A 12,718-nucleotide genomic window follows, 5' to 3' on the forward strand; every position below is an offset into this window, starting at 1 on the left:
ATATTAGATAAATAAAAGCAGCATTTTTTCAACAAAAAAAGTGCAAAGACCACCTAAGTTAACAACAATACCTATTGCATACAATTCCAAAAACTAAGAGCAGCACTCCAAAGTCAGATGGTGAGAAAACGGGTTGTAATCAGACCATATGACAATTCAGCTTTCTCAAGCCAATACAGGTGGATTGCAACATAGGTAGATTGATATATAGAAAAGAGATAGAAGTGTATATGCTATAGATAGATAGGTAGATAAACTACTATACTGCCCCCTATGTACAAGAATATAACTACTATAATACTGCTCCTATGTACAAGAATGTAACTACTATAATACTGCCCCCTATGTACAAGAATATAACTACTATAATACTGCTCCTATGTACAAGAATATAACTACTATAATACTGCTCCTATGTACAAGAATGTAACTACTATAATACTGCTCCTATGTACAAGAATATAACTACTATAATACTGCCCCGTATGTACAAGAATATAACTACTATAACACTGCCCCATTGTACAAGAATATAACTACTATAATACTGCCCCTATGTACAAGAATATAACTACTATAATACTGCTCCTATGTACAAGAATATAACTACTATAATACTGCTCCCTATGCACAAGAATATAACTACTATAATACTGCTCCTATGTACAAGAATATAACTACTATAATACTGCTCCCTATGTACAAGAATATAACTACTATAATACTGCTCCCTATGTACAAAAATATAACTACTATAATACTGCCCCTATGTACAAGAATATAACTACTATAATACTGCCCCCTATGTACAGGAATATAATTACTATAATACTGCTCCTATATACAAGAATATAACTACTATAATACTGCCCCTATGTACAAGAATATAACTACTATAATACTGCCCCCTATGTACAGGAATATAATTACTATAATACTGCTCCTATATACAAGAATATAACTACTATAATACTGCCCCTATGTACAAGAATATAACTACTATAATACTGCTCCTATGTACAAGAATATAACTACTATAATACTGCCCCTATGTACAAAAATATAACTACTATAATACTGCTCCTATGTGCAAGAATATAACTACTATAATACTGCCCCTATGTACAAGAATATAACTACTATAATACTGCTCCTATGTACAAGAATATAACTACTATAATACTGCTCCTATATACAAGAATATAACTACTATAATACTGCCCCTATGTACAAGAATATAACTACTATAATACTGCTCCTATGTACAAGAATATAACTACTATAATACTGCTCCTATGTACAAGAATATAACTACTATAATACTGCTCCTATGTACAAGAATATAAATACTATAATACTGCTCCTATGTACAAGAATATAACTACTATAATACTGCCCCTATGTACAAGAATATAACTACTATAATACTGCTCCTATGTACAAGAATATAACTACTATAATACTGCTCCTATGTACAAGAATATAACTACTATAATACTGCTCCTATGTACAAGAATATAACTACTATAATACTGCTCCTATGTACAAGAATATAACTACTATAATACTGCTCCTATATACAAGAATATAACTACTATAATACTGCCCCCTATGTACAAGAATATAACTACTATAATACTGCTCCTATGCACAAGAATATAACTACTATAATACTGCTCCTATGTACAAGAATATAACTACTATAATACTGCTCCTATATACAAGAATATAACTACTATAATACTGCCCCTATGTACAAGAATATAACTACTATAATACTGCTCCTATGTACAAGAATATAACTACTATAATACTGCTCCTATGTACAAGAATATAACTACTATAATACTGCTCCTATGTACAAGAATATAACTACTATAATACTGTCCCCTATGTACAAGAATATAACTACTATAATACTGCTCCTATGTACAAGAATATAACTACTATAATACTGCTCCTATATACAAGAATATAACTACTATAATACTGCCCCTATGTACAAGAATATAACTACTATAATACTGCTCCTATGTACAAGAATATAACTACTATAATACTGCTCCTATGTACAAGAATATAACTACTATAATACTGTCCCCTATGTACAAGAATATAACTACTATAATACTGCTCCTATGTACAAGAATATAACTACTATAATACTGCTCCTATGTACAAGAATATAACTACTATAATACTGCTCCTATATACAAGAATATAACTACTATAATACTGCCCCTATGTACAAGAATATAACTACTATAATACTGCTCCTATGTACAAGAATATAACTACTATAATACTGCTCCTATGTACAAGAATATAACTACTATAATACTGCTCCTATGTACAAGAATGTAACTACTATAATACTGTCCCTATGTACAAGAATATAACTACTATAATACAGCTCCTATGTACAAGAATATAACTACTATAATACTGTCCCTATGTACAAGAATATAACTACTATAATACTGCTCCTATGTACAAGAATATAACTACTATAATACTGCTCCTATGTACAAGAATGTAACTACTATAATACTGTCCCTATGTACAAGACTATAACTACTATAATACTGCTCCTATGTACAAGAATATAACTACTATAATACTGTCCCCTATGTACAAGAATATAACTACTATAATACTGCTCCTATGTACAAGAAAATAACTACTATAATACTGTCCCCTATGTACAAGAATATAACTACTATAATACTGCTCCTATGTACAAGAATATAACTACTATAATACTGCCCCTGTGTACAAGAATATAACTACTATAATACTGCTCCTATGTACAAGAAAATAACTACTATAATACTGTCCCCTATGTACAAGAATATAACTACTATAATACTGCTCCTATGTACAAGAATATAACTACTATAATACTGCTCCTATGTACAAGAAAATAACTACTATAATACTGCCCCTATGTACAAGAATATAACTACTATAATACTGCCCTATATACAAGAATATCTATCATGATAACCAACATCTTTCGCCGTTCTGTAAGTTTACTGTTCTCTCTATCTCACGTGTTTGCTTGATTACCTAAGAAATACTTGAGAAATGTTGTTCTTCATCCCAGTGATCCATCTTGTAATCTTTGTAATCTGATGCCGGTTCTTGCAGTCTTTGTATCACTACAATTTGCCTTCGGCTATAGAACTACACAAGTTCAGCTCAGGATTGTGACCGACACTAATGATTTACTTCTTAAGACGACATAGAAGATTTATTATTTTCTGCAGAATTTCTAGTTTTTTATATCAGCTTTATACTAATCCGTCACCCTACATAAATGTCATATAGTCAACCCCTAATTTATCCTATGCCTGGTTACTGCTCCCTTTATGTGATCAGCCCATAATCCTCGTTTGGAGGGGGTGTGAATACTTCTGAGCAGACAGGATGTATCATGGATTTCAATGTAACTATTTTCATCTGGATGTTTTAAAATAATAACATTCTAAATAGAATTTCTAGAACTTAATCTGCTGTCGGGGCGGCTGACATCATTCCATCTTTCTAAAGGGATCCGCTGGTTTTGTCTGGGGGGTTAGGATGGATTACAGAAATTACTATGAGCTAAATATTTTCCTATGAACGTAAAGTATAAAACAACAGGTGAGAAATATAGATATAAAATAGAGATGATTTAGAGAGTAGGATGGATGAACGGAGACTGGAGACAGGTAGGTACAAGTCTGATAGAGAGAGATGCTCTGAATAATGGATAATACAAGTTTCCATTTATGTATCCTTAAAGAGATTATCTAAGTTTAGGTCTTTCAGACTTTAATGTTCCAATGCTTTTTTCTTATCTGAAACAACTAGAGTGGAGTCACCGAGTGGGCAGAAAAGTCACCACCGCTCTGATGACCCCATAACTGCAGAGTTCAGACCTCCTCTGGTATCTCCAGGAATACTGCGCCCCGGCTGGGAGCTTCATGGCCGAGCGGCTGCCTACAGCTTTACATCACCAAGCACAATGCTGAGCGTCAGACGGAGTGGTGTAAAGCCGCCACCACTGGACTCTGGAGGAGACGTGTTCTGTGCAGTGACGGATCGCACTTCTCTATCTGTGTCTGATGGAGGAGTCTGGGTTTGGTGATTCCAGGAGGACGTTACCCCCTGACTGCATTGTGCCCCCTGTACAGATGATGGAGGAGGATAATGCTATAGGGGATGCTATCTTAATCACAAGACATTGTGGACAATTGTAGCTTTAGCTTTGTGAATGGTTTGGGGAAGACCCTTCTCTGATCCCCATGACGGTGCCCAGTGCACAAGATCAATACAGGCATGGAGGGAGTCCGGACCTCATCCAATACCTATACTGGAGATTGTGAGCCCAGCGCACCCCCAACATCAAGGTCTGACCCCACATATGATCTTCTGGATGAAGGACCAAAATTCCCCACGGATGCCTCCAAAGTCTTGTAGAAATCCTTCGCAGAAGAGAAGAGCCGTTATATCTGCAGAGGGTTCGACACCATACTGTAGTCCCCTATTTCCAGCAGTTCTTCTGAGCTTGGATGGAGTGGAGGTCGAGCAGGCGCTCCTCAGGCCCATGCAAGCTTGAGTGTCAGAGCTTCGTTCTCCTGCGGTCGCGTTCTGACCACCAGCAATCCCTTGTGGATATGTGTTAACTTGTCTTTTTAAGTGGGGAATAACCGTTTAAAGTTGTGATAAGTTAAATTATTTAGGATTTTGAAGATTCCAAACTTTTTGACAGTGAGGGTGATCAATGAGTGGAATAGGCTGCCACGAGAGGTGGTGAGTTCTCCTACAATGGAAGTCTTTAAACAGAAGCTGGACAGACATCTGCCTGAGCTGGTTTAGTGACTCCTGCACTGAGTAGAGGGTTGGACATGATGATCCTGGAGGTTGCTTCCAACTCTAACATTCTATGATTCTGTGGTGAGTTCTCCTTCAATGGAAGTCTTCACACAGAGGCTGGACTGACATCTGTCTGGGATGGTTTAGTGAATCCTGCATTGAGCAGGGGGTTGGACATGATGATCCTGGAGGTCCCTTCCAACTCTAACATTCTATGATTCTGTGGTGAGTTCTCCTTCAATGGAAGTCTTCACACAGAGGCTGGGCAGACATCTGTCTGGGATGGTTTAGTGAATCCTGCATTGAGCAGGGGGTTGGACATGATGACCTTGGAGGTCCCTTCCAACTCTAACATTCTAGGATTCTATGATCAAGGCAACAGGATAAAAGTGATTTTTCGGCTTTTCTCTTCTCGCTGTTTATCTCCCTTCGCTCCACCACATTTCTCATCTGAATTAAAGCTTTCTGTCATCACAATGAGACGCTTGTGGTCACGTTCACTGCATTAGTACATTCCTTAATGTTGCATCGTCTATATATTTAGTAACTTACAGATGCTATTTTTATAGAAAATTACATAAATTAAATGTACGCAAAGCCGTGATCTGAGAAAGGATAAAAAATGTTCATGTGGTCCACAGTGATTATGGGTATGTCTCTAATTTTCTTGGATGTCTAGGAAGGATTTTGGATTATCAGCTAATAATCAGGCCGGTCATAATGAGGAATCATTAGTTGTATTAAAGTAGTTGCTATCATTTCAACAAACTGCGTAAATCAGTGGCATAAGTGAATAGAAGAAACATCATATCATATTCTTTCTTCACGTATGAGCCACTTTTTCTCCTCCCCCACCTCCCGAACTTATCATTCACTCAGAAAAACTACTACAATTCATCTTAGTCCAAACTTGATGGACTGTCAGCTCACTGAGAGATCAGATTACAGCTACATATTAAGAAGGAAGAGGTAGAATGAGAGAACAAAGGTGCTTTGTCTTACCCCCAGAACTGGATTAACAGCTACACTGCTCAGTACTTCTGTATAATGTTTCTGCTGCTGCTTCTGAGCTTGTGCTACTTAGAAACAGGAGAGCAGGGATCCCTCATGTCTGTGTGTACTGTGTATGAGAGACATCAAAGCAGGTAGTCTCCCCACACTAGCTCAGGGGCAACTGAAAATCAGAGAAAAAGGGAAATAATGTTATTCCTCAAGTATTCGCACAGTAGATTATTTTGAAATAACAAATACACTGTAATATTAATTGATTTAATTGATTCTAAAAATGTATCAACAGTCTTGACGATCTTCTACTGTTTAGAACTGTTCGGCTCCCGTCACTTTCTATCCAAATCCACCATCCAGCGCATGCGCATTGCCAATTGTTCAATGCTGTGCTCCCATCCTGAATGTTCTTGTACGCACTCCCCAAAACCCCTGCCTTTCGCACGCACACTACAAAGCAGATCCTTGCCGTCAAGAAACAGTTCTCATTGCGCATGCTCCATGCTTACAAAAGAGTTTAGCTACAATGAAGACCTCATTCTATAGATTGGAAAACGATGCATTGCGATCCTCGCTGCAATGCTTCATGTTGGTGGCTTCATACCAATTACTAGGCACCACTATGTCAAAAGTATAGAGTCCTGACTGGCACTGAAATTTCCAGCTGCTGTTCTGTGCTCCCGGCCTGGCGCATGCGCAACGCTTGCAAAATAGTTTTTGTTATGATGAAGATCCAATTATATACAGTAGATTGCAAAAGGAATTTTTGAGATCAGTTCTGCAACAATAATTACTAGAAGACACTATAAGCTTGTTGAGTCCTGACAAGCACTGACATCTTACACTCATGTTTTGTGCTCCCGGCCTGGCGTGTGCGTGACGCTATCCCTGCACAAGTCTCAATAATGCAAACTTCACCTCCAACAACTGTAGAGTAATGGAGCCTAAACGTAAGGTCCGATGCTGACTTATAGTTACACACTGGACAGCCTGGGCCAGACACTTGTCTCGTAGATACATTATATCCATATTTCATCCTATGGAGCCTTGGGGGTAACGTCCTCTGTAAATCCCCGGCGCGCGTCCGTAGAGAGAACCAGCTGCTGTACTTTACAAGCTGTCACCTTCACTTTCCACATGTAGGGAGTAATATATGGCAGCGTTTGTGCTATCCTAGTAATTATGACTTCTAGGGAATTCATGCAATTTTCCACCATGCTTTATCTATTTATTTCTCATAGGTTTTCAAGATCTCTGCTTTGTGTCATGCTAAAGGAACCGGTGTGATGGTCATATCGGTGAATGGATGGTTAAAGTGTCGTGTAACGACCCGTGCCCCCGTGTATCATTCCAAGGGAACTAAATGATAAAAGTTACCATCCAATGATTGCAAGCAGAGATCTTAAAAGACTGGAAAATTGTCATTGGAAACTTGCATTTTGTTTTCCTTTTAGACTTAATAATTGTATAAACGAAAAACTTTTACAACTTTTCGAATGGACTTAGGGGGCCGATACATCAAAGCGTTTACTCCAGAAAACCGTTGTACAAGAATTAATAGTCACAAAACTTTTGCACCAGGCGGAGTTGCGCCAAATTTTTGTGTGTTTTCGCATTTTCACACTTGTTTTCCAAACAAAAATGGAGCAAATAAATTAAAAAAAAAGTGGTGGCATTTGTTACTCCAGAAATGTAACTCCAGTCTCTTACTAGTGTAATGATGAATTCATTAAGTGGTGTGAGTGCTTCTCAAAATGAATTAAGGTGTTATAAAAAACAATTAAAAAATGTAAAAATATATCTTAGGTTAAAAAAAAAGGTTTTGATACAATACAAAATGCCTAATATGGCCCAAAAAATAGTAAGTCATATTGATGTCACTGTACGGCCCCTCCAGCTCTGTGATAACGAGAAGCTTTACTGGCTTTTCTTCCTCCAGAACATTTTTACTGGAAAGATGCAAGACTTCTGCTTCACTTTCTGCTTTTGCAGCTTTTTCATTGCCAATAAATCTGATAATTTATCTTTGTCTCACCTCAGGCGACCAGAAGCCCATGTACAAGTGATACGTACAAGCATTCTACATGGGAAGGACTAATGTCGTCAGCAGATGAGTAGATCTGAGTTTCGTGCTAAGCACAGACCCGGTGAAGAATGGACCGGATCATTACCGCATTTTCCTCTATGCAGAATTTCATTCTTTTATTCGCATGTCCGGGATTACACATCATCCAACTTCATATAAAATATACACCAGCGTCCTAATGCAATATGAACACAATTGTCTTCCAAATAGGAATCTTGGAAAAATTGGAAATTGGGAAAAGTGGCTAATTATACAATAAAAAAATCATAAAAAAATCATTTTTGGTAGCATGCGGCATGTGGTGTCCCCGCACAAGGTGCCCATGTTGTCTATGTTTGCCACTGCCTAAATGTTTTTGTAGTAATCTCTATTTTTAGAGGACTCCTAGATTTTATCACTTTTACAAACTAAACAGTTCCGGGTCACATGTGTTATTTTCAGTCCCACGAATTCATGGCCAAGCGGTCTGTCTGCGTCTTTGGACCCTTTCCGCGGACACACCAGTAGTATCTCTCTGAGCATGTGCTGATCTGATACTATTCTCACAGGAGAAAGTTCTACATCTGCGCTTGGTTCAATGCTGGCCACACTTGGGTGCAAAGTCTATGGAAGCCCCTCATTCTTCACCTGAGGGGTCATGGACTTTGCTGGTGGGGTTCCTAGGTTGTGGTCCTCGGAATGGTCAACAGTTGGCAGTGAATGACTTTTTGGATTGTCTGGATCAGTGGAGTGTTCTGGAATCTAAACTGGAATAGTGGTCGAGATGAGGCAAACTAAACAAAGAGACAGAGACGTAACCAGAAGGCAGGTCAGGGGTCAGAACCAGGAGTCAAATTACAAGTACCAAGTAAGATATAAGAATAAAGATAAAGGCAATACCCAGAGGCAAGGCTAAGGTCAGGGTGAAAACACAGGTTAAGGAACCACAGCTAGGACCTGAATCCCAGGTGGCAACTAATCAGATGTCTCTTTTTCAATTTGGCAAAGTTGGCAAGGTGGTGTGAATGACGTGCATCATTTCGGCCATTAGGTATCCATTGTCATTCATGTGCGACCTCACAGATCTAGAATCTAAGACAAGATTTACAGTTGCCCAAATGTACAGGACAAAGAAGAGAGGGATGGAAAAAGAAAAAGAGGCAACAACATCACAACAATTATTGACGCTTGATTTGGGGGTTCTAGTACAAATTATGCATTAGAATACAAGAGTCAACAATCACCATTTGTGGGGTTCTTGAGGAAACATTGATTGAGTGCTACTAGAGCCCTACTAGGAATCAATGTCATCCATAAGGACGTGAAGTGACATCTGCATGTTCCTCCCGGGACATCAGTGTACAGAAGTTCCTCTCCCAATCTATTTTCCACCATGAAAGTATCTAAGCTGATTAGTCAATAGCAGTTTGGAAGCATAGAGAAAGCTCCAAGTGGAACTGACAATGAATGAAGATGAGGTGGCCCTTGCTTCATCCCAATGAGTATTTAAAATCCCGGTTCTTGGGATTGATGAGGGTTCCAGCAGTGATCAACAAAACCTTGGTAAATCTAAGTCGACATTTGACAGCTGGAAAATCCCTCTTCCCATCACCTTGATGAGGGATCAATGTCTGGATGACTCTTTTATGCCCTGACACAGTATAACAGTAGGTATAAATACAAATAAATATAAATTCAAGCTACACTTTACACAAATACGAGAACACAATGTTTTTCTACCACCACCTTGGTGGCAATTGTTCAACCACAAGAACATGACCCCAGGATACTGAGCTGCTCCATTACAGGTGGGTCTGGATCCACTCCCGAGTCTATTATGTCTTTATTACATTCCAAGGGAGTTGTTCTTTTCTTGTCACAATGTTTAATGTTGCTCCAAATGTATTCAGCAATGTGGTGCACACCCAAATATTTTCTCATCGATCATGCTTACAGCAGAGATTACAGATGCCAGAGAGGAGCCCTCAGCTCATTGACTCGTCCTATGGACATGGTCGTGTGACTGTACTGATGATAGGGATTCCTCCTGGATGGCGTTAGATTATGCATTGAGCAGGAACGAGTTTTTACTTGTAGAGCTGTGGAATGAGAGAGGATGGGTGTCACTGAGTACAGAGGGACGCAGCTCTCACCTCGTCTGGGTTTTTTCTTTGGCACTCCTTGTAATGTGCTCTCTTCAGATGCCCCTTGATACGCAGTTAATCCTGAGCTGTATCCCCTGCCGTACTGTGCGTGTAGAATTTTTTTCTACATAATGAAACTTACAGGGCTTTTCTTAGATTTTTTACAATATTGGCCATAAAATAAGGAATGGTACAAAATAAACCAAGTGCTTACCCTTTATATACTCCACACATACCCCGCTGCCATGACATCACCATCATGCAGTGATGACATCCCTCCCATAAGACAAGCCATTTGACTTCAGATTGCATGTGCGGTACATAAAAATACTTTTATATGTTTGATGAGATTTATCATCACTACCTGGCACTACTTTACTGCTATTCACAGACACCGAAGACATAGGGGAATGTGGACTACGTCAGAGAAGCTGCGGGCTGGTATTTTTAGTCTGAGAAGGGCCCAATAACCATGGACCTTCCCAGATTGAGAATATAAGCCATTAACTGTCTGCTTTACCTTGGCTGGTTATTAAAAAATGTGGGGCATCCACATCATTTTTTTTATTATTTATTTATTCAGTACCCAGCAAGGACCAGAGAGTCAGAGATGCATCCAGGCATCTTTCCCATGCTGCTCCCATTCCATTTGAGTCCTGTTTTTATCTATTTCAGCAATTTTCCTGCCCTCCCCCAACTCTCCTGTTAGGGTCTTTAGGGTCATTATACTCATTACTCAAATCGAGCCCGTCCAAGTGTCTGACCTGCTCAATTTGAGTACCCAGCACGCGAGCATTTTAGTGCTCAATCAAAACTAGTTGGCTCGAGTTTGCAAAAAAGTAAAAAAAATGAACAGTAGAAGATTGGACAATGATGATTTGGTCAATGAGATGAAAGACAATAGACTAGGCTCTGAGGGGTTCAAATGAGTCTGGAAGAAACAAGTGAAAAAGGGTCTACAGGATCGAGAAATTCATGGAATTGTCAAGTTCGGTGAAGGAAGCCTCATGATACGGGGATGTTTCACAGAGAAAAGCATTGGATACTTGACCAGGATCAATGGTGGTCTCAAATCTGAGCTATATGTGAGTATCCTCCAAGACGAGTTACTTTGTACACTTGAGTACTATGGGTGTGAAAAGGATGACATAGTGTTCCAGCAGAACAACAACCCAAAGGATACGAGATTGTTGATGAAATTGTTCAATGACAATGAAGTAGAGATCCTGGACTGGCCCCACACTCTCGAGACCTCAACCCGTAGAGTTGAGTAAAAACTGTATACATACCCAAGTGAGGCGACCAGTATGCACCGACTTTAGGAACATGTAGAAGAAACCTGGGATCAGATTTCGGTCCAGACCTGCTTGAATCTGATCGAGAGCAGCCCATTATGAGTCAGGCAGTGTTGAAAGCCAAAGGTGGGTTTACAAAATACTAACAAAATAATACAATTAACTCTAGAACGCATACCTGGGGCCTCGCAGGCCTGCCCGGTTACTTGTTTTCTATTTTCTGTAAAAGTACTTTAGTTAGAATTTTGAAAATCTAGGTAATCCTCAGGTATATAGTTGTTAGTAATTTCCAGTTATTCATATATTTTTATGTTACAGACATTTCGGTATAACAACCTTTTTTTGGGACTACCCCATATTCACGCACCTGGGGCCTTTTAGGCCTGTACTAGGTTTACATGTGATACTCAGTCTTTTTGTCTGTATTGTTGCTGGGGAAGAACTTTTATGACTCTGCTATTGCTGGGAAGAGTGTGGATTCTGCATTCCCTTTTTTCCAATATCCTTGATGTGTCAGCCCTCAATAGCTACATTGTTTATTGTCAAACTAATCAAGAATTCCATGCCAACAGGAAAGACAAGAGACGTCTATTTTTGACAGAACTTTGTTATGAACTTTTGATGCCTACTATGATGGAGAGAAGCAGCATGATGTGCTTATCAAGGCAAATTACGGAGGCAATGATCCGACGTGGAATACGCTTTCTGGAACATCCAGAGCAAAGAGAGAAAAAAAGAAAGCGCTGCTATATTTGTCCAGCAAAGAAGGAAAGAAAATCGGAGCGTTTCTGTTCTACTTGCGGACAAAATGTATGCAAGGAACATTCAGCCGAAAAAATAATATGCGAGAATTGTCGGGGGAATATGTAAAGTTACAAATAAATATTCCTGCACCAAGTTTGCTACAACCAAAAAATGTTTTCATAAAAAAATTGCATATAGAATGCCTATATTTGGCGTGCCCGTTTACTTACTTTTTTGTTGTTTTATGCACATAATTATGTTTTGAAATATACACATCTTAGGCTGTGTTCCCAGTAGCGCTGGGGTTCACCAGAAGGAGATCCATAATGGATCTGACCTCCTGGTAACTTCAGGATTCCGCCAGCCTTAGCTGGGGTCACCATTACGGATCCCCTCCTGGCGGACCCCAGCGCTAGTTGGAATGCATTCTTACTTTGCAATAAACTTTGAAAAGTATTTTTATTTGAGTTATTCCATGATAATTGTAAACAGGCCTAAAAGGCCCCAGGTGCGTGAATGTGTAGATTTCTATGGGTATGCGTTCTAGGGTTAAAATTAAAAAATTTTAGGAACAAAACAGTAACAATGCAGTGACATGACAAGAA

This window comes from Ranitomeya variabilis, chromosome 6 (assembly GCF_051348905.1).
Source record: "Ranitomeya variabilis isolate aRanVar5 chromosome 6, aRanVar5.hap1, whole genome shotgun sequence".
Lineage (NCBI taxonomy): Eukaryota > Metazoa > Chordata > Amphibia > Anura > Dendrobatidae > Ranitomeya > Ranitomeya variabilis.